We start from the raw sequence: 27,201 nt of genomic DNA on the forward strand, positions 1-27,201 counted from the left end.
CACCCAAAACACGTCGACTTTCGCTGGCGTTGACACCCGCTAGCTAAATGGCCTCCCTCTCCACATCGATAACATTTCTTAGAATCAGTTCCTTGTGTTTTGCTGATGCTTTTATTCGAATCTTCGCGCTTACTCTGCGAAACACTTGTAACTACTTGACGCCCTGATCGTATCTTTTCGTATATTAGAATCTGAGCTTTCAATTCTACGATGGTCCTGGCCTGATACAAATTAGACTTTCCTGCCCTAGAGTCAGGGATACCCTCAATAAAATACTCAATCAGGCTCCTGTCATCGATATTGATGGGCCTACCTATTTCCATAAGGCTATAAAAGTACTCCCGGTAGTCCTCGTTGACACGTTTTCGCCGATTCCTAAGCTCTCGATGTACCTCGATTGAAGATACAATAACCCCAAACTCTTTCTTTAATGCTTCCTTAAGCATACACCAACTACTGATTCTACGTTGGCTGCGTACAAAAATTTTAGCTGCGCCCTTCAGAAGCTGCTTCCCATAAATAAACTTTTGTAAATCGCTCCACTGCACAGCTGTAGCATTATTCTCAAAATCATCCAGCCATTCCTCAACTGAGGGATAGCCGATACCACTAAATGATACAAGAGAACTTTCGATATCGCGCAATGTGAAAGCCGGACGACCAACCACCTCCGTCCGCTGCACGCCACTTTGAAATGAGCCACTATCGCTTTCAGACCCATCGTCGTCATCGATTGTCAGGCCATAGTGCTCACAAAGACGATCCTGCAGTGTAGCTTTGCGCCCGATGGTTGAAATACCTAGAGCTACCAAAGTTTCTTTTAGACCATTCACTGTCAGTGCTAGAATTTGTTCCCTGTCCATGTCGAGCTTACAGTGTACACTAATTTCTTATAACACAGAGCTATATAGATATATATACATATATGTATATTTTAAATAAAGTGTTAGGTTTACTTTAACAATCGCTAATGTCGATTCAAATATTCTCTTACTTATCTATATTCTTAAAATGTTTTTATAAAGAAAGTAATTCTTATAACAATTAGTCGTTATGTGTTTTCATATTTTATTTACCCTTTTCTTTTATCGAAAACTACTTTGCATTCAAACTTCAATATTATTATTTCAATTACTTACAAATGTATGCATCCGTTTTTATCTGTTTTGTTTTGGTTAACACATTCAATGTTTCTTTACTAGCTTTTCTTTCCAGCTTCTTTCTATTTTAACACCCACTATTCTTCAACCAAATTCTTCTTTGCCTTTGCTTACACATTCGATATCTTTCACCTTTCTTTAACCTGAGATTTCAGATATACATCTTGTATTCACATAAATTTTGCTTTGCTTTTTCTTTTCATTACACTTCGTTTCTTTTCAACTTCTTAAAACATATGTAGATCATTTATTTATGTTTTGATACCAATTTGTTTAATTTAGCAACCTTTCTTCCAACTACAATTTCGATTTAATTACACGTATGCATGCTTCTACGCTCACATTTATCTCTTGTTGCTTTTATTACAATTTTGCTTAAATTTCACACATTTTTGCTTCTACTTGCTCTTCTTGCTTTTTACAACACGCACCTACATACAAATTAAATTTAAAATTTTACTCACGACGGTTTCCTATTGCTGTTCGCTTTTAGCCTTTCGCTATTCGTACTCTTGCTCGTATTATTTGCTTTTCTTTTGTCTTCGTCCGCCACTGTCTTTCGTTATTAAACCGGTACTCTTGCTCGTACTCGCCCTTGCACTTGTATCAGCCAGTAACGCATCTGCGCAGCGTTACTTTACTCAAATTCGCTTACTTCTTGTTCGTTCGCATTTATCTCGACGCTTTCGCCAAATGCTTTCAACCACTCTTCCAAAATAATGTATTTTCCTTCTTTCGCATTTATTTCGACGCTTTCGCCAAATGCTCGCACTCACTCTTTCAAAATTACGTTTATATATGTATATGTCTTGCAGTCCAGCAACGATATGACCCAGTTCGTCCGTGTTCTAATGGCTTCGCTGCTTCTCCTATTGTCGACTTGGCGTTGGAATAGCTTCGGATAGCGGTGCTTTTAACTAACGGATATCACGCTACGCTTGTTCAAGAGTACAGCAACCGAAAATTTTAAAATGATTTTTGTTTTTTTTTGAGACTTTTGGGACGCCTTCCTTCATACCCAAATGAAAATTATTCACAAATGTAATTTGTCTTTTTATCTATGGTATAATATTGATTTTTCTTTCTTTTGAATTTAAATTTTCAATAAATGTGCACATTTACATGTTTTGTTCGCATACACTCGCTCGATGTGTAGCACTTTAAATATTAAAATTTTCACAAAATCGCACTTATTTTATTAGGTAGGTACTCAAAGCGTTCGCAATTTTTGGTTAAACAATCGAGTTCACTAGGCAGGAATTCGATCCACGCCTGACACCATTTGTAGGATTCCAAATAAAAGAAACACGCGACTGGTTAATTTTAGCAAATTTATTTGATTAAATTCAATAGTTAAATAGGTTACTTATGAGAACTATATTTTATAATTAAGCGGTCCGTGTAGTCTCGTATTTAAACAGCAACTGTGTCATCGTTCGTCAATGTCGCTGATGCTGTCCTCGTTTTGTTGTCGTTCGTCAAGAAAGGGTTGTTGTGCAAGGTTGCATATTAGCGTATTTGCAGGATCGTACCTTATGGCACGTTTAGGGACATCACGTTAAGGCATGCAATCCCACATGTATGTGTATGTATATTTCGTTAATACGTTGGTATTTAAATCTTAAATTAATTTTCTATAGCGTTAACCAACAATTTTATTGAAATAAATGTATTCGATATGGCGTTATGGTAAGGCGCCATTAATCGATTTTATTGATTTCTATAAGGTTGGTTGGAAGATTAGCTGGACCTTAACAGATGTTTGGAAAATAACCGTTATTTCAATTTATTGAAAAGTGTTAATTTAAACTGTTAAATACAAGTGCAATTTATTATGGCAAATATAAAGTTGTTGCAAATTTATCGAATATTTGAGTGCTGTGAAAGTGGTCCCATAAGTGAGTCAGCCCTGCATACACTGCAAGAGTGGGGATTGGTTCCCAGCGATGGCGAGTATTTGTGTAGTGCAGGACATGTTCTCAAGTTAGTTGAAAATGCTGATAGCGGTGACGGTTACTCTTGGAGGTTAGCTTATATATGCTAGCATGTGATTATGTGTATGTAACAAGTTAATTTTTAAAATTATTTAGGTGTTGTGCTCTCAAGAACGGCAAGGGCGAACGTAGATGTAACGTTAAAGTCTCGTTAAGAAAGAACACATTTTTCGATAAATCAAAGCTTCCCATTTTCAAAATGGTAGCTTTCGCGTATTTATGGATTATAAACACTACCCTCGATTTCATTATGGATGAGCTCACGATAACAAAACATACGGCGGTCGATTGGAGCAGCTTTTGTCGCGAGGTGGTGTCTGATGGTATGATCATAAATAAGACTAAGATTGGCGGGGACGGGCTGATTGTTGAAATCGACGAAAGTAAGTTCGGTCGTCGGAAGTAACACAGCGGTCATCGTGTAGAAGGGCAATGGGTGTTCGGTGGGGTGGAGAGGGGAACTAACCGATGTTTTATGATACCTGTGGAGAAAAGGGACAAATATACTTTGCTCCAAATCATAAAAGAATGGATTTTACCCGGTAGTATAGTTGTGTCCGATTTCTGGAAGGTTCGTTGATTTGAAAATTATATATTTCATTCATTTATAAATATACATTTATGTATATCGTTTATAGGCGTATGATAGCTTACAGGATGAGGGTTATGTACATTTTAAAGTGGACCACTCGCTCAACTTTAAAGACCCCGAAACTGGCCAGCATACAAATATGATCGAAGGGTTATGGAGGCATGCCAAGGTCTTTATGCCCCAATTCCACCGCAAACAGCAATTGTTTTGCGGCTATTTGGCAAAATTTATTTTTTTGCGGCATTTCAAGGCTACTAATATTGACCCTTTAACAACATTTTTTAAAATGGCTGGGAACCTTTACAACCCATGCAACCCACGACTTGTAGAGGAGGAAGATGAAGATGATTATGAGGTCGATATGTCGGCGTGAGTTAAACGTAAGTTACAAAATAAATACTTATTTTTTAAGGGGCTATGTATGTATGAAAGTATTCTGCGCAGAAATACTGTGGATGACGGTGGGGTGCAATAAAGCCATACGCAATAACGCCATACGGCTTTATTTCCAATCAGTTTGAGAAATAAAGCCATATGGCCTTATTTCCAATTGCTAATGGAAATAAAGCCAATATGGTCTTATTGCCATTTTCAAAACATGGTTGTGGTAACTTTATTAGGCTGTACCTAAAAACGCGCAAAAGAGTGCGTACCGTGGCATGTTTCCACGGTTCAGGCAACCACCCGGACTTGGCATGGCGTAGCCCAGGGATATTTAAATAAGGGCGGCCGAAGGCCGCCAACTCGGAAAGGTGTTCTGCAAATAAAGGAAACAAATACCAGGTGTTCTGCGCAGAATTACTGTTAATTTGCCCAAAATTAAGTTTTGGTATACCAGGAATAGGACAGTTGGTATTGCATTGATGGGACTAAGGATATTATATATAATTTTAAATGAAAGCTTAAATTATTTCCCATCTACCAAACTATATTTTCATATATTTAATACAGCAATTAAATTTAAAAAAATTAAGTTTTTAAAAATTTTGATATGTTTTTTAAAAAATTATATTATTTCAGGAAATTCTTTGCAGTTATATACTTAAGATATACATCAAATGAAATGTATTGGAAATACCTATCAAACGACGTTGATAATCGGTTCAATACTTTAGAAGTAATTTAGATTTAAAAAAAAGCTTATTATGAACTTTGACCTTTAATAACTTTTGTTGTTGTTGTTTGCCCAACAAAAAAAATATATCGTTATGTATCTTTTATTAATACGTATCGATCTCAATTTTTCGTTTTTTTATATCAGCATTGTCCGTATACTGCACTTGCTCCGATTTCCTTTAGCATTAATTTTTTTTTTTTTGCAACAAAGAGTTGGCATTTCTGCGAAGTCGGGTGTGGTAGGAGGTATTTTTGTATTATTTTTATTTTTTAGTTACTCACCTTTACGATAACGTACTGTAGTAGAGCAACACTGTTGCAATTTCGTAACAATTGATCCCAGCTGCTAGTACACATTCCGTATCTACTGTAACTAATGGATTAGCTTCAGATCTCTCGTTCCTGAAAAAAATGCAAGGGTTTGGTAAGATATAACAAAAGTGTCTAAAAAATATCATAAGCGCCTAAAAGTTTGCTATGTTTAGTTACACGTCTCTTATATTAACAAATGCACTCAGCCTCAGAGTATACTGCAAACAGCTTTATGGCTTAGATGGGATTATTTGTAAGATTGTGGCATACCTGAGAGGTATAAGAATGTTGTGTAGATGTAACGAAAAAATATTAAAAATACTAAAAGTTCATATGCGATGTCTTATAATGTGAGTAAGAGAACGAGATAACCTGGAGACTACTCCAAAGATGGCAAGAAACTATCGCAGCAAGCAGTGGAAGGTTTGCAACGGCAGCAGGTCATGGAACGGAGCGCGTTCCAGTAGTAAAGTCACAGTGAAAGGAGTGCTATGGCCGATATTTCGGGCGAATTCTATTATAGCTGTAGGCGCATTTGAAGTTAAAAGAGATTGGGAGAGACTGGGAGGATAATTTACACTATAACCAACACTAGAGGGCATTCCTTGCTAGAAATGATTCCAGCATCCGATCAAAGACCCAGCCTCGCTCAGTAAGACATCAAATTCTTTTCCCATGTAATTTCTTAATATCTCTCTTGTTATGCATTGCTAGAGGATTAATCGCTAACTGGCATTAACCGCCTAGGCGTTGGCTGAGCAGTACCGCAAAAAAAGGCATGGCATGCTAGACAATTCTCCTAACAACTCCTAACCATACTGCACTTATTTCTCAGCACCATTCTGGGTCAAAGCGTCTTCTTCACATAGCATGACTTACACGGGGGTCTAGCATCTTGACCTTGGTGCTTAGTAATGGAGAACATAGCATCTCTATTATATTACTTATATACTTTCTAAAGAGTTAGAGCTGAGAGCTTCTATCATCCTCCTGGTAAAAAAAAAACTTGGCGCCATACACCTTCAACGGTATTTAGGCCGAGCTTCTCTTCCAGTCAACGGGTTCTCTTTCGGTATACCTTCCGGGATTAATTTGGGAATCATTTCGAGCTTAATTTAGGGATTCCTTTCAAGATCAGATCAACATTTTGGGACCATTTTGCGACCATGGGGATTGTTTCCAAAACATCTGAGACTGTCTCCGCGTTATTTTGGACTGTATGCGGATTAGTGCCCGAAAAGTCTATCAAAAAGTCCGTCGGATGACGGCAAGTTTCCTTACCGGGTAAGATTCCGGCAGGAACCTGGTAATTGGCGTACAGAGTGTGCGTAAGTTTTGGATGGAACACGTCTCCTCATTACTAGTTAGCAAGGCAAAAGACGAACCTGATATTCCAATCGCCGATAATGGAAAACACGTTCCGGCACCCGATTATAACGAAGTCCGATTGTGTGTTAAGTGTACTCTGTCCATTCCATTAGAAATGCGATCCCGAAAACTGGTACAATTAATGTGGAATCAGACTGTTTAATATCGCGTTTAAGTCTATCTGGCGTACTGTGGGAAATACTTAAGCTCATAGCCAACAAACTGGTAAATCTACTATCGATCTGATCTCCACGATACGCCAGATCCTGGAGAAGACTCACAATAAGAGAATCGTTATTCGCCATTGTTTCTTCGACTTCAAATCAGCCTTTGATAGCGCGGAAATAAGTTGCTTGTAAGCTGCTATGTCTGAATTTAAGTTCCCTGCAAAGTTTTGCAAATTACGTTGATCAACACCACCAGCTCCGTAAGGATTGAAAAGGAACTTTCCGTTCCATTCGAAAGCAAATAAGGCTTCAGACAAGGCGACTCCATTTCATGCTAATTCTTTAACATAATACTGGAGAAGATCGTTCCAGTAGCAGAACTAAAACGTGATGGTACAATCTGACATAGGAGCGTCTAATCACAGGCGTATGCTGATGATATTGATATGATTGGCCTGAACAAACGCGCAGTAAGTTCTGCCTTATCTAGATAAGATAAATAAGGGGAAAAACGAGGAAAATACGAGGTACTTGCTTTCATCCAAGAAAATATAGGCGCATTGGCGTCTGTGAAGCATTTCGTCGTATTTGGGAACCAATTTGAAAGCAAAGCAAGGGGGAGACCTCCAATGTGTTGGGAGGGACAGGTGGAAGAAGACTTCACACCGCTTGGTGCTACCAATTGGCATCAGTTATGGCGAAACAGGGATAGGTTAGGTTAGGTTAGGTTTAAGGGGCTGGCCTGCGCATCAGAGCGGCACACTTAGGTCTTTATAGGCCCATTGTGAAACCACACGGATTTGTTCCTATTCTCCTAATCAAACCACTTCGTTGAGTTTGTGAAGCTAACTAAGCGTTGTATGTCAGTCAGATCTACGAGAATCATCTTGCCCTTAAAACGTTGCGTGACGTTCTTTTACCGAGCGCTGGACATTCGCAGAGTAGATGCCTAACAGTTTCATGCTCTTTTTCGTTGCCGCAACTTCTACAATAATCATTAAGTGGAGCGCCAATCCTTTCCGCATGCGGTCCAATACAAACGTGACCAGTGAGAAGTCCTACAACTAAGGAAAGATCCCTCTTAAGGAGGGTCAGAAGCTCTCGCGATCTCTTCTCATTCCATTCCGGCCATGTGAGTTTTTCCGTGTAGCATCTATCATAATGCTTCCGTCTGCCTTCGGCTTCCATCAGTAGAGCCTCCTTTATCTTGAGCTTGCAGGTGGAGACCTCTTCCAGGATTGCGAAAGTGGAAGGGAAGTACCCTTTCTTGCAAGCTCATCTGCTATCTCATTACCTGGTGTGCCCTTACGTCCGGAACCCATACCAGATGAAGAGTAAACTGCTCAGCCATCACGTTAATTGATCTGCGACAGCCTACTACAGTTTCAGAATTAGTTGTGACAGAGTCAAGGGCTTTCAGCGCTGCTTGACTGTCTGAAAAAAATTTAATGAGTTTCTGAGAGATCTTTGTATGTCCAATAGTTCCGAATGGACACCCCCTCCGACCCTGTTATCCAGTTTAGATCCATCTGTGTAGATCTGAATGCTGTCAGTGGGCCAATCTGGGTCATTCACCCACTGTTCCGTCTCAGGGATTAATATCTCGTATCTCTTGTTAAAGTTGGTTTGTGTTTTGCTGAAATATGTCCATTCTGGTATGGAGAATCTGTCAAGAATTTCAGTATGGTTGCACTGAGACCATGTGTTCAGTTTCCTCAGCCTAAAGCTGCACATGCTGCATATTTTATGACAGGGATAACTGGCGTGAATGTTACGAAATAGCAAAGAGCGCTTAGGGGGCTAAGCGCCTATTAACGATGATGATACGCGGAGTTTTCGGATTAACTTAGGCCATTTCGGGATTACTTTAAGGATCAATTCGGAAATGTATCGGCATGACTTCAAAACTATCTCTTGATCATTTTGTTCTGTTTTCTAGATAATTTCATGACCATTTTAGTTCCATCTATAGATAATTTAGAGATTATCTCTAAATTATTTCGGGACTATTTGTGTTATTAATTTGCAACTATTTTGTAGTCATTTTGTTTTGTTTATTTGCCGACACGGTGGCTTTTAGATGTATATTGGAACCATTTTCGATCATCTCTTGTCAAATTTGGTTTGAAGAAGAGGCGCTCGCGGCGTTGTGCCATTTTCAGTGTCATTTTTCGTTCTGCACACAGAAAATCGTTCCAATATAAATTAATATTTTTTCTGAGCTATTTCCGGATTGCTTTAAGGATCATGTCAGGCCTATATCAGGATCGAATCCAACGTGTCAAAAGCCATACCACAACTTCATCCACATATTACTTTTGTTTTTATTTCGGAAAGCGACCCAAAGACCTACTTTTCTGACTTGATTTTGGCACTAAATGAAATGAAATCTTATCAATTGTGCTTTCAATCTGTCACTTTATCGAGCGCAAACGCATTTTTTATTAAGAGTGAAAAGTTTTAAATTAATATGCATGATTTAATCTGTGGTGCACATAAATTGCAGGCGACGAATAAATTTGCATTTCAATTAAATTTATTTAATTCAACCAGCAAACAAATGAACTTGGTACAATGTTTGTGGTCAGACAGCACACAAACGCTCACCTAGTCATCCAACCACCCAAATACTCGTAGCACCTAGACGCCAACTGAAAACAACACACCTTCTGCAAATCACTTGCCACATGTTGCACATACACATACACATTTGCACCTGCATGTTACTTCACATTCAACAATTTTTTTTTCGTCTCACAGGCTGGGTGGTCAATTAAACGTTAATGTGTTAAAATGTATATGTAACAACAGTGTGACTACTGTGAAATGATGTGAGGATGGCACATGTTCAAACGCACACACTAACACGGCTCCACATTTGCTTGAGAGAGTAAACAATATACATTTTTTTTTATTTAAAATAAAGTGCCGTCGAATCTTCAGCAGGATGTTATTTTTGGTGTTGACGTTGATGTTGTTCGGCTTCAAATTGATTTTACAAAGTGTTGCAAGTTTAATTGAAAGGCAGTAATGAAAATGAAATGTTCGATAGTTGGGGCAAGTTGAACAGGAAAAACGCGGTTTGGGCTGTAATATGAAGCATTGATATGAATTTTACTTCCAATACGCACAAATTGCCAAATTTATGATAGGAAATTTGATTGGCTGTGATGTGATATGATACGAGTATGTATGATCATCACACGATCAGCATCAACCACAACTGTGTGAGTGACGTCAATTTGAAAGGTGGAATTCGATACATTTATATAAGATGTAGGTTTAAATTAAGGTGGTTCGAGTTTTTTAAATAAAATTGTAGCAAGATAGTTTAGTACATAATCTAGTGACTCCACTACATAAGCACCATAATTAAAGTCGTCGTAGTAGGTGAGAACTAAGACAATCAAATGAACCCCCAGTGGGTTAGAGGGTCAGGTTCAAGGGGCTGTGTAGCGCAACCCTTAAAGTTCTCCAAACCCAATTGTCAAATTTACCTATCCGCGGCGAATCCTGTTTCACTAACAGATGAGGCTCTGGCGACCCCAAGCTCCTCATGGAACTTGAGGGTGGGGAGGGAGGGATGGCCTGAAGGCTTAATGTGGCTATATAAATCGTTCACGAGATGGTCGAGCTAGCACTTTAATGGTGCTGTGTTACCGGAGCGTACCGGATCTGTATCCGGCAAAGGACCATCACATCGATAACACTCCACAAAGCCTTCGGGGAGCAACCTTATCGCTACAACAACAACAACAACAAGCAAATGAAAATCCCAAAGAAAAGCCAAGTAATCCTCTTACGTTCTACCCAACTCAGCTTAGCGTGTCGATACAGGACATCGCCGATTTAAGACATCGGATGAAAGAAGGCGGGTTTTTCTGACATCTCAATTGACATCGAATTGCTCGATTCACTCGTCGTAAGTCTTTGGATTTGGCATATCGTGAAAATTTCAGCAATAGCAAAATTAGCAGGTCCACTTATCAGTCGTGGAAGTATTTGCCTGTATAGAAACCCTCCGTCATCTGCTGCATTTTTTGGTATATTCTTTGTGTTTTATTCCTACCAGACAAATCGGAAGCTCCTTACACCTCTCTGATCGCACTCATCCAAGAAGGCGAATTTCTTTCTAATTCGCGCCACGTTAGCGATCCTCCACAGTGCGAGTTGCAGTGCCCGTTCGCAGAGCGGCCTTAAATGAACCATCCTTTCTTTCAAATCTGCACGACATACCTACTAGCTGGAAACCTAAAATGTTAGTAGAGGCGGCACGTAGTGAATAAGAAATGTGCTACTACTTCTCGGCTGCATTATCAGGTCGAATATTACTCTCAGTGATCGGATGTGAGACAACTGGACGATTTGGTGCTATGTTGGTTATTATAGGAAAGCCTTGTCACGTCCTTCATCTCGACTGAATGGCGGAGATTTCAGCCGATGCTTTCATATGGTCGTCAGCCTGCCGTGACGAGCTTCCTTCTTCATTTGCCGTAGTCCTTCTTAGAAGGTAGAGAGCTCATCCAGGGAATGTTACTTACTTTTAGTTTATTGGTAGGGGCTTTTCATGGCAGGTCTAAAGCTCTGCGCAAAACCCGGTTGCGTTGCTTAAAGATGCCTCTTACGACGATCATGCCTTTATCCTAGTATGCTCTCTTACTCCACTGGGGTTATGGCAGTGCCCAATTTTTCAGAATTTTTAAGTTTTCTCAGACTTAAAAATGTTTAAAAAGTAACAGTTCGCAGGGGTCGGAGAACCAACACTTCTCAAAAACCTTTCCAGTAATTCTGTATATTTATGACATTTTTTGTAGAACCATAAGTTCGAAACCCATAATCTATGTGAACGATTATATCTGAGGCACGCCATGCAAACCGGGTTTTTATAAAAGACTTTTTGGCTAGGTGTTGCCACCGTTTTTTTTAAAAGGTTGCCATCTGTTGGAATATAAAATTATGGAACAAGATACGCCAAAATGGATGACAAACAAAAGTGATTTTACTTCATTTTGTTTTTAACTAGAGTTGCCACCTAAGTTTATTTTATATACTTCGTTATATCCGCAACTAGTTTAAAAAGGGCTTAACTCATTTGGATACAACCGTGTATGTAGGTAATACGCTATAACTAAATCTCTTCTAATAAAGTTTTCATTTATTTTGAATTGCGGGTAGGGTTGCCACCTTTTTTTAACCGCTTCTACCTTGAAAAAAACAACTTTATGCATTTCGATATAATTTTGTATCTCAGTAATGATTTTAAGCTCTCTTATTTAGGTGTCGTTATTTCGGACACCTTTATGTGGTTTCCACCTGTTTGAAGTAAAAATTTTGTGAAATATGCGAATATAGGTGTCAAATTAAAGATATTTTACGAAAATAAGTAGCATTGCCACTTAACATGCATTATACATATATTTTCGTAATTGAATAATGTAATCAATAAAACTTTTAGGCAAAGTTAAGTAAGATGTGCTCGGACACTACTAGTTCTAAATTCAGTCTTCCTAAGTTTCTTCCACAAAATGTGTGCCACACTAATGCAGGCTTATATGTGTATGTGCATTAGGCCGGATCGATTTGTGGGGAGGCAAAAAAACTGCCCATTGCTCTGTTAAAATCATATTCTAGGGATCAAAATAAGAAACTTTGCCGAAGGAACCATACCTCTAAAACGAATTCTGATTTCCCCCCTTTTGTTCGTAGGGGCAAATTTTGGAGTTTATTTTTCTCTTTAGAAATTTATTTAGTCAGAACATATGTAAATGACAAAATGAATTTAACTTAGTAATAGAAAAGAAATTTAAAAAGATTATTAGAAATTAGCGTTTTTACAACCCCCTTTTAAAACCAAGGTATCACTGTGACACAATTGCAGATCGTAAAATTGCTTGATTGTTTTTTTTTTAAGCCACCACAAGACACCTCAGGTAGAATTGAAATTGCCCCTACCCAAAAGTTCGACCCAAAGGGGGGGCGGGACATCAGAATTCGTTTTAGAGGTATGTTTCCTTCGGCAAAGTTTCTTATTTTGATCCCTAGAATACGATTTTCACAGAGCAATGAGATTTTTAAATCGACCCGACCTAATGTGCATCCAGCTAAACGTCTTGCAGTTTGATAAAATTAAAATGCAAATCAATTGGTGATATTTATTATGAAAAGCGTGTGAGCTCATGTTTGCATGAAATAAAATAAGTTTATAACTTTATGTAGTTTTTAAATTTAATCGCACAAATTTAAATGAAAAATTTATGGCGAAAGTTTCAATTCAGAACATTTAAAATGCCATAAACAATGCTGACTCTGAGATGTTAATTCAAAATATGCAAAATAACTGAAGAAGATATGATATAAACAATATCACATCGCATACACGCAGTGTCACATCACACGCACATTGACCTAACGAAAATGTAAAAATACTCACAAAATCAATTTTTTATTTGAGCGGATGTTTTGATAATCAAATTTACCTGGTAAATAAATGCCCGATGTGGTTAAAAGCTTCTCAGGGATTTCACTGATCGATGCAGGTGGTACGATTTCACATTCGTATTGATGTGTAATTGAGATAAAAATTGCTTTATTGGTTGTTATTGCTATTTAATTGTATGTTTAAAGTTGTTTGTATGCATAAAATACACTACATTGTATATGTTTTGTTAGAGCAAGCGCTTAGTTTTGTATTTTTTGTTTTTCCCAAAATTTTGTTTTATTTCGAACTTTTTGGTTTATTGTAGTGAATGGCAAAATTGAAAGGTACCCGAATTATTCAATGAGTTGTTTTGTGCAATTTTTTCATATAACAAGTGGGACTGATGTTTTATGTTGTTGTTCTAAATTTTAATTACTGATATTGGACGAACACACATTGAGTTTAAATTGAAGTTTACATTTTGTAATTGGTATAACTTTCAATGAAAAAATGAGATGGGCTTGGGGCCCGCCACGCAAAATCATCTACAACTGGTAACAGTCCTATGGCAAGGTCAGTTTTATTTAACGACGACGACGGCCAATATTTTAAGGCAATGAAAACAAATCGATCACATCGAATTGGGCCACTCTTTTGTGGCAGCTAAGATAATTACCGCTTCTGTGCAGCGAAGACAGTACAAGGAGTATCGTCAGACAAGTTTGCTGTCGAGTAGCAGCTCACGGAACAAACAGTTGATAACTTCTTAACTGACCTCTCGGACTTGCTCCCTTAGCACAATCTTTGAACTTGCGAAGAACGAAGGGGGGGGGGGGGGGCAAATTCTTTACTCAGTACATACCAGCATTGAAAACTACTGGTAAAAAGAGGACTGTCGCGCTTCCTCAACAAGAAAAAATGCTGCTTATAGGGCCACACTGCGTATGGGCGCAGCTAAAGGGAAGAGAGACGCTGGACTGATAAAAGATGCGACGTAATATACGTTAAATGAGAATGCCATATTCTTAGTAGTCTTGGTGTGGCTATTATAGAAAAGATATTCATATCTATCTAATCTAATATATATATATTCTAAAACCAATATTTATATTATAAATGGGAAAGTTTGGATGTTAAGATGTTTGGATGTTTGTCCAGACGTTTGTCTTTGTGACTCAATAACGCAAGAACGGCTGGACCGATTTGGATGAAATTTTGCACACATATAGCCAATAGTCTAGAAGGATCTACTAGCTATATATTTTTCAAAAGGGGCGTGGTCCCCGCCCCCTAGGAACAGTTATAATTTAATTATTATATTTTTTCGTCTTTGCGACTGAATCACGCCAGAATGGCTACACGGATTTTGATGAAATTTGGGACACAGACAGTAGTCTACTAGCGAAATTTTTTTCGAACATGGAAAGAGGGGTGGGGGTCCCACGACCCCTTCGAGAAATTATTTTTCATAATTTTTACACATTATAACTTTACGTATACTGGCCTTCACCAATATCACAGACTCAAGGGGTCAAATAAGTCGAGGGCTTACAAAGTAAGCACCCTCCGCCCGCCCCCCTTTATTTCCCCTCTGGTGTAAAATCCATAAATTGTTATAACTCAATCTAAATTTTCTCCTAAATCAATAGTTTTTGGTATCTGGTACATACAGAACGAGATCTAGACAATTTTGGAGGAACGATCAGTGGTCCTCTCTACTCCCGCCATCCGCCCTCCATCAATTGTTTTTATTAGCACCCTTTTATTAGCTTTACCTGTATGTTTCTATCTAACTTTTTATTCGCTCCAATGCGCCTGCTGCCTTATTAACATGGTTTTATAATTAGCTTCACCTTATTTGTAATCCCGTAAGGGTCATATCGAAACCCTTCCGGGATCATTCCTGGATGGTTTTCGGGATCGGTCCGGGATTACGCCGGGGTAATTTCGGGACTTTTTCGGGACTATTTCGGGATCATTTTGGGACCCTTCCGGGATCATTTCTGTATAGTTTACGGGATCCGTCCGGGATCCCGTCGGGGTTATTTTGGAACATTTTCGGGCCTATTCCGGAATCATTTCGGGACTATTTCGCGATCATTTGGGGACCCTTCCGGCATCATTTCTGGATGGTTTTCGGGATCCGTGCGGGATCTCGTCGGGGTCATATGGGGACTTTTTCGGGATTATTTGGGGGCTCTTCAGGCATCATTTCTGGATGGTTTTCGGGATCCGTCCGGGATATCGTCGGGGTCATTTGGGGACTTTTTCGGGATCATTTGGGGCTCTTCCGGCATCACTTCTGGATGGTTTTCGGGATCCGTCCGGGATCTCGTCGGGGTCATTTGGGGACTTTTTCGTTAGGGTAATTTCGGGACAATTAGGGGATCATTTGGGAACCTTTCCGGCATCATTTCTGGATAATTTTCGGGATCCGTCCGGGATGCCGACGAGGTCATTTCGGGACTATTAGGGGATCATTTGAGGACCTTTCCGGCATCATTTCTGTATTGATTTCGGAATCCTTTCGGGATCCCGTCAGGGTTATTTTGGGACTTTTTCGGGACTAATACGGGATCATTTGGGGAACCTCTAGGGGTCGTTTCGTGACTTTTTCTGTTTTATTTCGGGATCATTTGGGGACCCTTCCGGCATAATTTCTTGATGGTTTGCCGGATCCATCAGGGTCATTTCGGGACCATTTTGTGATCATTTGGGGACCCTTCCGAGATCATTTCTGGATCCGTCCGGGATGCCGCAGGAGCCATTTCGGGATTTTTTGTTACTTTTCCGGGACAGTTTTTGGACCCTTCCGGGATCATTTCTGGATCTGTGTGGGATCCCATCTGGGTCATTTCCGGACTATTTCGGGATCATTTTGGGATCCTTCCGGAATCATTTCTGTATGGTTTTCGCGATCCGTCGTTGATTCCCTCGGAACCATTTCGGAACCTTTTCTGGAGTATGTCGGGGTCATTTGGGGACTTTTTCGGGATCATTTGGGGCTCTTCCGGCATCATTTCTGGATGGTTTTCGGGATCCGTGCGGGATCTCGTCGGGGTCATTTGGGGACTTTTTCGGGATCATTTGGGGGCTCTTCCGGCATCACTTCTGGATGGTTTTCGGGATCCGTCCGGGATATCGTCGGGGTCATTTGGAGACTTTTTCGGGATCATTTGGGGGCTCTTCCGGCATCATTTCTGTATGGTTTTCGGGATCCGTCCGGGATCCCATCAGGGTAATTTCGGGACTATTAGGGGATCATTTGTGGACCTTTCCGGCATCATTTCTGGATAATTTTCGGTATCCGTCCGGGATGCCGACGAGGTCATTTCGGGATTATTTGGGGGCTCTTCCGGCATCATTTCTGGATGGTTTTCGGGATCCGTCCGGGATTTCGTCGGGATCATTTGGGGACTTTTTCGGGATCATTTGGGGGCTCTTCCGGCATCATTTCTGGATGGTTTTCGGGATCCGTCCGGGATCCCGTCGGGGTCATTTCGGGACTTTTTCGCGACTAATACGGGATAATTTGGGAACCCTTTCGGCTTCATTTCTGGATGATTTTCGGGATCCGTCCGGGATCCCGTCGGGGTCAATTCGAGACTTTTTCGCGACTAATACGGGATCATTTGGGAACCCTTTCGGCATGGTTTTCGGGATCCGTCCGGGATCCCATCAGGGTAATATCGGGACTATTAGGGGATCATTTGGGGACCTTTCCGGCATCATTTCTGCATAACTTTCGGGATCCGTCCGGGATGCCGACGAGGTCATTTCGGGACTATTTCGGGATCATTTGGGATACCTACCGGCATCATTTCTGAATGGTTTTTGGGATTCGTCCGGGATCCCGTCGAGGTCATTTCGGGACTTTTGCTCGACTAATACGGGATCATTTGCGGACCCTTTCGGCATCATTTCTGGATAGTTGTCGGGATCCGTTCGGGATCCCGTCACGGTCATTTCGGGACTACTTCGGGATCATTTTGGGACCTTCCCAAGATCATTTCTGGATGGATTTCGGGATCTGTCCGGGATGCCGTCAGGGTCATTTTGGGACTATTAGGTGATCATTTGAGGACCTTTCCTGCATCACTTCTGGATGGTTTTCGGTATCCGTTCAGGATCCCGTCGGAATAATTGCGGAACTTTTTCGGGATCATTTGGGGTTCGGGGGTTTCCGGCATCATTTCTGTATGGTTTTTGGGATTCGTCCGGCATCCCGTCGGGGTCATTTCGGGACTTTTACTCAACTAATACGGGATAATTTGCGGGCCCTTTCTGTATCATTTCTGGATAGTTGTCCCGAACGGATCCCGTCAGGGTCTTTTCGGAACTATTAGGAGATCATTTGAGGACCTTTCCGGCATAATTTCTGGATAGTTTTCGGGATCCTTTCGGGGTCCCATCAGGGTCATTTCGGGACTTTTTCGGCAACATTTAAGATTGGTTTTCAGGATTCGTCCGGGATCCCGTCAGGGTAATTTCTGGACTTTTCCGAGACTATTTCGGGATCATTTTGGGACCCTCCCAAGATCATTTCTGGATGTATTTTGGGATCTGTCCGGGATGCCGTCAGGATCATTTTGGTACTATTAGGTGATCATTTGAGGACCTTTCCCGGCATCACTTCGGAATAATTGCGGGATTTTTTCGGGATCATTTGGGGTCCCTTCCGGCATCATTTCTGGGTGGTTTTTGGGATTCATCCGGCATCCCGTCAGGGTCATTTCGGGACATTTTCTCGACTAATACAGGATCATTTGCGGGCCCTTTCGGCATCATTTCTAGATAGTTATCGGGATCCGTTCGGGATTCCGTCAGTGTTTTTTCGGAACTATTAGGAGATCATTTGAGGACCTTTCCGACATCATTTCTGGATAGTTTTCGGGATCCTTTCGGGGTCCCGTCAGGGTCATTTCGGGACTTTTTCGGGATCATTTAAGGATGGCTTTCAGGATTCGTCCGGGAACCCGTCAGGGTAATTTCTGGACTTTTCCGAGACTATTTCGGGATTCCCAAGATCATTTCTGGATGGATTTCGGGATCAGTCCGGGATGCCGTCAGGGTTATTTTGGGACTATTAGGTGATCACTTGTGGACCTTTCCGGCATCACTTCTGGATGGTTTTCGGTATCCGTTCAGGATCCCGTCGGATTCATTGCGGAACTTTTTCGGGATCATTTGGGGTCCCTCCCAAGATCATTTCTGGATGGATTTCGGGATCTGTTGGGGATCCCGTCAGGGTCATTTAGGGATGCGTTCGAGATCACGTCAGGGTCATTTCGGGACTTCTTTGGGACTATGTCGGGATCGTTTCTGGATGGTTTACGGGATCCGTAAAGGGCCCCTTAAGGCTAATTTCGGGACTATCAGGTGATCATTTGAGGACCTTTCCGGCATCACTTCTGGATGATTTTCGGTATCCGTTCGGGATCCCGTCGGAATCAATGCGGGACTTTGTAGGAATAATTTGGGATCCCTTCCGGCATTATTTCTGGATGGTTTTCGGGATTTGCTCGGGATCCCGTCGGGGTTATTACGGGACCTTTTCGGGGATAATACGGGATCATTTGGGGATCCTCTAGGGGTCGTTTCGTGACTTTTTCTGTATTATTTCGGGATCATTTGGGGACCCTTCCGGCATAATTTCTTGATGGTTTGCCGGATCCATCAGGGTCGTTTCGGGACCATTTTGGGATCATTTGGGGACCCTTCCGAGATCATTTCTGGATCCGTCCGCGATGCCGTAGGAGCCATTTCGGGATTTTTTGTTACTTTTCCGGGATAGTTTTTGGACCCTTCCGGGATCATTTCTGGATCTGTGCGGGATCCCATTTGGGTCATTTCCGGACTATTTCGGGATCAATTTGGGACCCTTCCGGGTTCATTTCTGTATGGTTTTCGCAATCCGTTGTGGATCCCCTCGGAGCCATTTCGGAGCTTTTTCTGGAGTATGTCGGGATAATTTAGGGACCCTTCCTGAATATTTTCTGGATGGTTTTTGAGATCCGCCCGGGAGCCCGTCATGGTCATTTCGGAACCTTTTCGGGATCATTTTGGAACACCTTCAGGGATCATTTCTGTGTGGTTCTCTGGATACGTCTAGAATCGTGTGGTTGTCATTTCTGGTTTTTTTGGGACTATTCCGGGAACTTTTGGAGACCCTTCCGGGGCATTTCTGGATGGTTTTCGGGATCTGTCCGCGATAGCGTGGGGGTCATTTCGTAGCTTTTTCTGGATAATTTCGGGATCATTTGGGATGCTATCAGGTTATCAACTCATTTAGTTCTTTTTTTTACTCAATTACAAAAATAAAATGCATTAGACAAAAAAAAAATTTTTTAAACAGATAACTTGATAAGTAGGCTAACGCGAATAGCCCATATATTTAAATTTCTCCTTGCGGACGGGGCCGCGGGTAAAGGCTAGTATATGTCCAAATTTGAGCTCCTCAGTATCAGGAACAACTTTTCGAGGCGTTCGAAAGCCGATGTGGCTTCAGCGAAGGCTCCTCCTTGTTTATATAGAAAATAAAACCAGCAACAAGAGCAGACCACACTTGCATAGTGTATTACATGGGTAAGCCTAAAACAAAAGGCGAGGAAGCCTCTTGCAATAAAAGAAGGTTCAGCGCATTCAGATTTTTGAGACCAATCTTCAAGCCTTTCCCTTCATCATAGCACTAATAAGCCTTATGTTTAACGAATATCCTGTTAATTTTTTTCTGTCCTGCTGGTATTTGCTGTCTCCCTCACTCTTGTGTTGTAACACTCTATACGCATCCCACTTATTCATTCTCTTTGTTAAGGTATACCCTTATCCTCCACATACATTTACTCTCACTATCACCCTTCTATTTTTCTTTCCCAATGTTTTCCCCATCTAATTTGCTGCCTTTTTATTTTTACTCACTTTCCTGTTTTTTTGTAATTTATTTCTCCCTAAGACTTCGGTTCCTCTCTATCTGTAGCCAACTTCATTTTTTCTTTCAATGGCTTTGCTGTTTGCACCTTTATGACTTATTCAGGATCCTACACCTATAACGAAAGTAATATCATATGCGGCTGTTGCGGAGGTGAAGCAGGAGAGGGTTTATACCATGTTTTTTTAAATTCCCAAGATTACACACCCGAGCTATTCGTTGCGCGTGTGATCGAAAGTTACGAAGAAATGAACAGGGGAGTGTGACGTCATCGAACACATCGAGAAGTAGCTAAGATGCTTTGAATGGCTGCGTTCCGGTATCGGTGACCAGGCAACATAGAGAGATCCAAGACGCGTGTTGAAACATAGCCTTTCTTACCACGGAAGTTGGAAAGAATAAATCAAATAGTAAAGCCTGAGGTACGGATTTGTTAAAAAAGAACTCTCCAACCGTAAAAAAGAGACTTACGATTGAAGAAGCAATCCTAGGTAGTGATTGTCTGGTGACGGATTGAAGATCTAGATTATATGGGTACAGTTTAGAGATAAGCCCTATTTAACCTGGATAACTAACGACATTGGAGTAGTAGCACATCGTAAAGTATTATTATGGGAAGTAAAAAAAGACGATATTATTGAAGCCAAACACAGAATTTAAAAAACAAAACAAAAAAAAAAAAAAAAAAAAAAAAATTAACAAAAAATACAAACAAAAATTTTTTTTAAATTTAGATATGCTTCAATGCAAACAGAAATTAATGGTCCCACTTCATAAGAGAGAAGCAAAGTCACAGATTGGTACACAGCCCTCTTCAATCGACGGAACGCGCTTACTTCCGACACAGTAAATATCTCGCGATTATATAACCAGTAAAGATATTAATGTAGTTAGCAAAGGTGAGAATAAGCCAGTGTATACGTTTACGAGTTTCAGCCTCGACAACCCACCTCCCGACCGAATAACTGACGCTAGTACCAGAGGGAAATGGTACTTAGACGGAAAGAGCTTTAGTGCTGGCTGTAGTCCTTCACTGACTTTAAGGCTTTTCATTCAGGCTGCTCTTAAAAAAAAAAAAACTATAACAGGTGTCACGCTTACTTTTCCAAAAACATTTCTATCCATCATATTACTTACATTAGCTATAGAAATGCTGTCATATCTAATTCCAATGTGATAAGACTTATGACATTGGAAATTTCAGCCCTTTGGAAGGTTATGATATTTATAATACAATCACATTTCATTGAATTGATAAAATTTAAACATTAAGCAGAAGAGCCGCTCTTGCTGGTTGGGCGGCATGTTATGAATTGTATTTTAAAAAAAGTTAACCGCTTAACCATTTCTTAAGAGGTCGTACCAATTATTGCTGCTTCGCAAAATTTAACGCTAATTGGTATAACCAAGGGAGCGAGAATCGTCGTCCACATATCCGTCTCAACTAAGTGGACTTAATCCTTCCTTTCCTGCGAAATATGTTCTGAGCCGGAACGTCTTCAATCTACTCAGTCCAAATTAGCGAAATTTTAATCTTATCTGTCGTATCACTGCTTTACCTCGCCGCTTGCGTTAAGTTGTTGCGTTGATATGAAGTGTAGCGCCAACTACTAGCGCTGATCACTCAATAGCACCCTTCAAAGGTTGGGGGTTTTCGATTATTACGTTGCACTCTTTAATTCTAACTTTTCAGCTAGGTAACCTGGCGCTAAGCAAAGGGGCCCCATTTTTAGGTAATCGCACCCCTTTTTTATTCAGTGTAAAAAATGTTGTGATAAAAATACAAAATCTCCCGAGAAAGATAAGAAGAACAAACAGTACGACATTATTTTCAGAAAAGAAGACGCCATTAAATACCCAAATGATGCAAGGGATTTTTTAGCGCAATTTCATGGATTGGCAGCGTAATTTATAGCTTCTCCAACACAATTTTTTACCTCGCTTACCTGTGGCGAATCTTGTTTCATAAGCAGGCACCCTCATGGCACTAGAGAGTGAGGGGCGGGAAGGCTAGAATTTAAATGTGGTAATTAAATCGTTCCCAGTATGGTCGGGCTAAATCCGGAAAAGGAGCATCAACACCGAAAACGAGTAGGATCTTTATCGCAACAACAATAACGACAACATCACGCCATGTTGCCAGAAGTGCCAGTCACACTAGATTAATACAAACTATTTTTTACGGAACATTGACGCGACTTCAAAACATCTTTTAAACATTTCTGAGATGGCACCTCGAGCACATTGCGTTGATAGCCACCATAGCGCTGGTATCATGGTATCAGCGTTCAAAATACCAAGTCTTATTTTTATATGTATGATGTCACCCCCACTTAACCAATGTCATCTTTTCGCTCTAAGAAAAAGGTTGCTATCGCACCAAATTTGCATGTGATGTGACTTTTATTAAAGTGCAAAGGTATGACTATTTAAAATTTTACGTCTGGAAGCTCTGCTACGCTCCCTGAGCCAAATTCTATGAATGAAGTTTTCTTATTACAAACGATTTAAAATATCAGGATCAAGCTCAGATTTTTCTAAATATTTAGTAGCTAGATTAAATTTTCATCGTCTTAATCAACAGTGCTATAAATGTTACTTAAACCGGTATAAGCTTCAATTTTTTAGCAACCCGAAGCAATTCTATAGTTTTGTCAATTCGAAGAGAAAAACTTCAGGATTTCCGTCTGCATTTGCCTATGGATGTAAGGACGCAAGCTCTAATGATGATATTGCCAACTTATTTGCTGAATTGTTTAAGTCGACCTATTTATCTGAAAGTTTTCAATCAGATCTCTATCCGTACACCTTAGACAGTTCTAATTGTATTCTAGATGCTGTCATAGACATAGATACTGTTCTGAAGAGTCTTCTGGAGTTGAAACCTACTTTTTCTCCGAGTCCAGATGGTGTTCCTAGTTGTGTGCTAAACTTTTGCGCTGTCAATTCATCCAATAAGATCCTTAAGTTATTTACACTATCTTCTTTATTCCCTTTTATTTGGAAGTAATCATTTATTATTCCCTTACAAAAGAAAGGTAGGTAGGTAGGTCCAATATTGCGAACTACAGGGGCATAGCTAAACTTTCGGCTATTCCAATAATGCAAAGATCATCACCTGCCAAATTCAATACATATGTAGTTCTTTATTATCACCCAGCCAGCGTAGTTTTGTGCATAGAAGATCAACCACAACCAACTTGTTTGAGTTCACTTCTCTAGTTATGGATGGATTTTTTCCCAATAAGCAAACCGATGTTATTTATACAGACTTCAGCAAAGCATTTTATTCTGCTAATCATGAGCTTACAACTCATAAACTTGACTTACTGGGTTTTCCAAAGAATTTATTACTTTAGCTTCGAAGCTATCTCGAAAATAGAACTCAACGAGTTATGTTCGAAAACAGTATCTCTGAGTTGTTAGAAGTAACTTCTGGTGTGCCTCAGGGCAGCCATTTGGGTCCATTACTTCTTACCCTCTTCAAAAATGACGTACCTAAGGTTATTTCGCATTACCGTGCTCAAATGTATGCAGATAATGTAAAACTATACTGCACATACTTGCTTTTATGACTCTTCCCGTTGGGGTCTACTTCAGGCCGATTTGGACTAATTTCAATATGGTGTACCGTAAATCTACTAGTTTTGAACTGCTACAAATGTAAGCTAATGACATTTCACAGAGTCAACCCAGTTTTAAAACTACTATATGCATTTCACAGAGTCAACCCAGTTTTAAAACTACTATATGCTAGTTGGTGCTCCCTTAGAGCGTATGTATGTATATATATAGTATGTGATCTAGGTGTTCTTTTTGATGCGAAACTGAGCTTACACATGCACATTTCATCTATCATAAACAAAGCATCGGATGCACTCGGATTTATAAAAGGATGGGCTAAATAATTTGATGATCCTTATCTAAAAAATACACTTTACACATCATTGGTACGCCCACTACTTGAGTATTGTTCGTTTATTTGATCTCCAATCATACAGATCAAATTGAATCGGTACAGAAGCAGTTTATAATCTTCGCATTACGTTGCCTTAACTGGGAATCAGTTCTTCATCTTCCGCCATATAGAAATAGACTTCTTCTCATTAGTTTGCAAACTTTAGAGATCAGAAGGACATTACTCGCGGTAATGTTCCTTCATAAACTGATTATCGGAGAGATAGACTCCACTGACCTTGTGAGTAGACTAAATTTTTCTGTTCCGGCGAGACTTTCGAGACACTATGTACTCTTTCATTTAGCCACTCTGCGGCGTAATTTTGCCAAAGATGGACCTCTTCCGCAATTGGTGCTCGCGCTATAATGAACTGCACAACTGTATTGGTTTTGAGTATTCGGTTGCTGCTATCCGTAAGGAAATACTCTCACGTTTGACATGATATTTTTCAAAGATTTTAAATGTCCAGTTAAATAAGATGTTAATTTTTTATTTCAATATTAACTTTGATTTATGTACTAGTCATAAAAGGGGCGGCGCCACGCCCCTTTTTTTAAATTTGAAGTTTTTCCTATTAATTGTTATAAATCCACTTGGGAAAGGAAATGCCATTGATATAAAGCTTATGAGGTGGGTTTTGTCTAAGGCTGGGGTAACGCTCAGTCAATCCAGAATCGAGTAAAGGTCCCACAAACCCCTACTGAATAAATACACAATATTTATGTGTTACGAACACACGCACACACGGCTGGAGATATTATGCGGGCAGCAGCTTTCCGTCGCAAGACGGCGAGGGGGCGGACCGGCGACTAACGGTCGTTGGAGTACAGGAGGTTCGGTAGGGCGGTTGAACGGTCGGGTAACGGGCGGATTGGTACGGCGGTACAGAAGTAGCGGCGGGATAGAAGCAGCGGCTTAACGGCGGTAGGATGGCAGACGGCCAACGGTCGTCGTAGCAGCGGCTTAGCGGCGGTAGAATGGTAGATGACCAACGGTCTTTGTAGCAGCAGCGTGACGGACGCAGTGGCTTAACGGTGGTAGGATGGCTAGCGACCAATGGTCGTCGTAACAGCGGCGGCTGAATTGCAATAGGACGGCGAGCGGCCAGTGGTTGGTGTGGCAGCGGTGGCACCAGCAAGGCGGGATGGGCGCGGCGGTAGTTTGGCCGACGGCCAACGGTCGGCGGAGCACCGGCGGGATGGAAGCAGCGGCGGCACCAGAGGGGCGACGATGCGACGGCAGCGGCGGTGGGCTACGGAGCGCGTACTAGGGCCGTGGCGATAGAGGGGAAGTAGGCTGACGATGGTGTTTACCTGGACAGCGGCGGCTCGATCCGGGCGGGGTCGGTTGGCGGTAACGGATTGATCGGTATTCTTCGGCAGGATCGATAGTCAGCGGGGTCGGTCACCTGGGGAAGAAACTGCGAGGACTCGGGTTAGTGCTGGTTTCACCGCTGGACACCCCCGCCTCCCTACTTGCACACTAGTATAATGTGCGTAAGGGGGCGGGGTTGTACCAGCCGAGACGCCGTGGGAGGCACACCTTAACGGCACAGCGGTAGCCCCTTGTGCGCACGCGCCGGCTCACGGCCGAAACCAGAGCTGCGGAGAGGGGGTCGTGCGGTCGTTCGGGCGGCGAGTCATTCCTTACCAGAACAGGACGACGGAGGGAAGGAAAGTCCGAAGACACAACTCGCGTTGTCTTGGTGCAGCGGGGGTGACTCGCGCCACGGCCGCACCCTCTTCTTCCCAGTTAACTAAAGGGAGTGGTCACTCCGCTCCGGCCAGCCTACTAAAACCAGTGCTTAGGGGGAGGGGGTTATTTGGTTATTAAGGCAGCGGGCCGCTCAACACTGAGGTGGGCGATGGAGGGAAGGATAGTCCGAAGACATCACTCGCGTCGTCCAGCCCAGGTGAAGTGTGACTCGCGCCATAACAGCGCCCCTTCCGCTCAGTCCGAGCCGCGGGGAGGGGGTATTTGGTCATTGAGACGGCGGGCTGCTCAACACCAGCGTGGGCGACGGAGGGAAGGATTGTCCGAAGACACCACTCGCGTCGTCCAACTCTGGTGGAGGGTGACCCGCGCCATGACAGCGCCCCCTTCCACTCAGCTAGCTAGCCGGAGTGGCAATTTTGTCTTTAAAAAGACAACCACTCCCGCTGGCTCAGCTGCGGGGGCTGAATTGCAAAAATGCAAATTCGCTGTTTATATGGGTGGTGCCGCAAACTGGTTAAGAAACCAATACACCATTATTGTGATTTTCTTGTACTTTTCTTGTGTTGAAGAAACACACCATTGGTTTTCTATCAGTCGTTGGTAGCGTGTGGTTATTTACCATAGTGGTTGTTGGCTATGCTATAGAGAAATAAGTACTGGGGGGTTCAGGTTTAAGTGAATAAGGAAATACAGGGAGGGTGATGTTATTGTAACGCTACGTTACAAGCTGTTTTTTGCTATAGTTAATTATATTCGTCCACGAACCTTTTAAAAATCTTGTATATAAAAGTGGGCGTGGTCCTTAACCGATTTCGTAAATTTTTCTTATAGTAAAGGCAACCGCTCTGCCGAATTTTGTTACGATAGGTTTGCCGATTTTTGATTTATGATTAGTAATATTTGTAAAATTGATTTTACCACGAGTGGGCGGTGCCACGCCCATTTAAAATTTTTTTGTATCAGGAGTCTCAATATCAGTCCACACGTCAAATTTCAACATTTTAGGTGTATTATTTTCTCAATAATCAGGTTTTTTGTGTTTTCCGAAATGTTATATATATAAAAAGTGGGCGTGGTTATCATCCGATTTCGCTCATTTTCAACAACAATCAATTCTAGGTCCAGTTAAGCTCGTGTACCAAATTTGGTGAAGATATCTCAATATTTGCTCAAGTTATTGTGTTATGGGACAGACGGACGGACGGATATGGCTCAATCAAATTTATTTTCGATACTGACGATTTTGATATATAGTAGTATATATCTATCCCGATTCCTTTATACCAGTACAACCAACCGTTATCCAATCAAAGTTATAATACCCTGTGTACAAATACAGCTGGGTATAAAGATTATAAAAAGAAATTAGTGCTATTGTTAAAACTTATCTCTAACTATATTATCAAAAATTTTCATACACCTTTGTTTTTTATAAAACATGTTTCTTAATATAAATGATTGCCATTTAATTG

General features: G+C 41.1%; 1 protein-coding gene across 4 annotated transcripts in view; it reads right to left on the reverse strand.

The window, feature by feature from the left end:
• Positions 1-27,201, reverse strand: part of LOC137233768 (CCAAT/enhancer-binding protein-like) — a 463,673-nt gene that overhangs the window by 155,693 nt on the left and 280,779 nt on the right. For all 4 annotated transcript variants that reach the window (XM_067757121.1, XM_067757126.1, XM_067757123.1 and 1 more), the window contains one exon: positions 5,145-5,264. The gene's annotated coding sequence lies outside the window, so the exon portion shown is untranslated. The remainder of the gene's footprint in view (positions 1-5,144; positions 5,265-27,201) is intronic.

Source organism: Eurosta solidaginis, chromosome 5 (genome assembly GCF_040869045.1).
Source record: "Eurosta solidaginis isolate ZX-2024a chromosome 5, ASM4086904v1, whole genome shotgun sequence".
In the NCBI taxonomy this organism is placed as follows: Eukaryota; Metazoa; Arthropoda; class Insecta; order Diptera; family Tephritidae; genus Eurosta; species Eurosta solidaginis.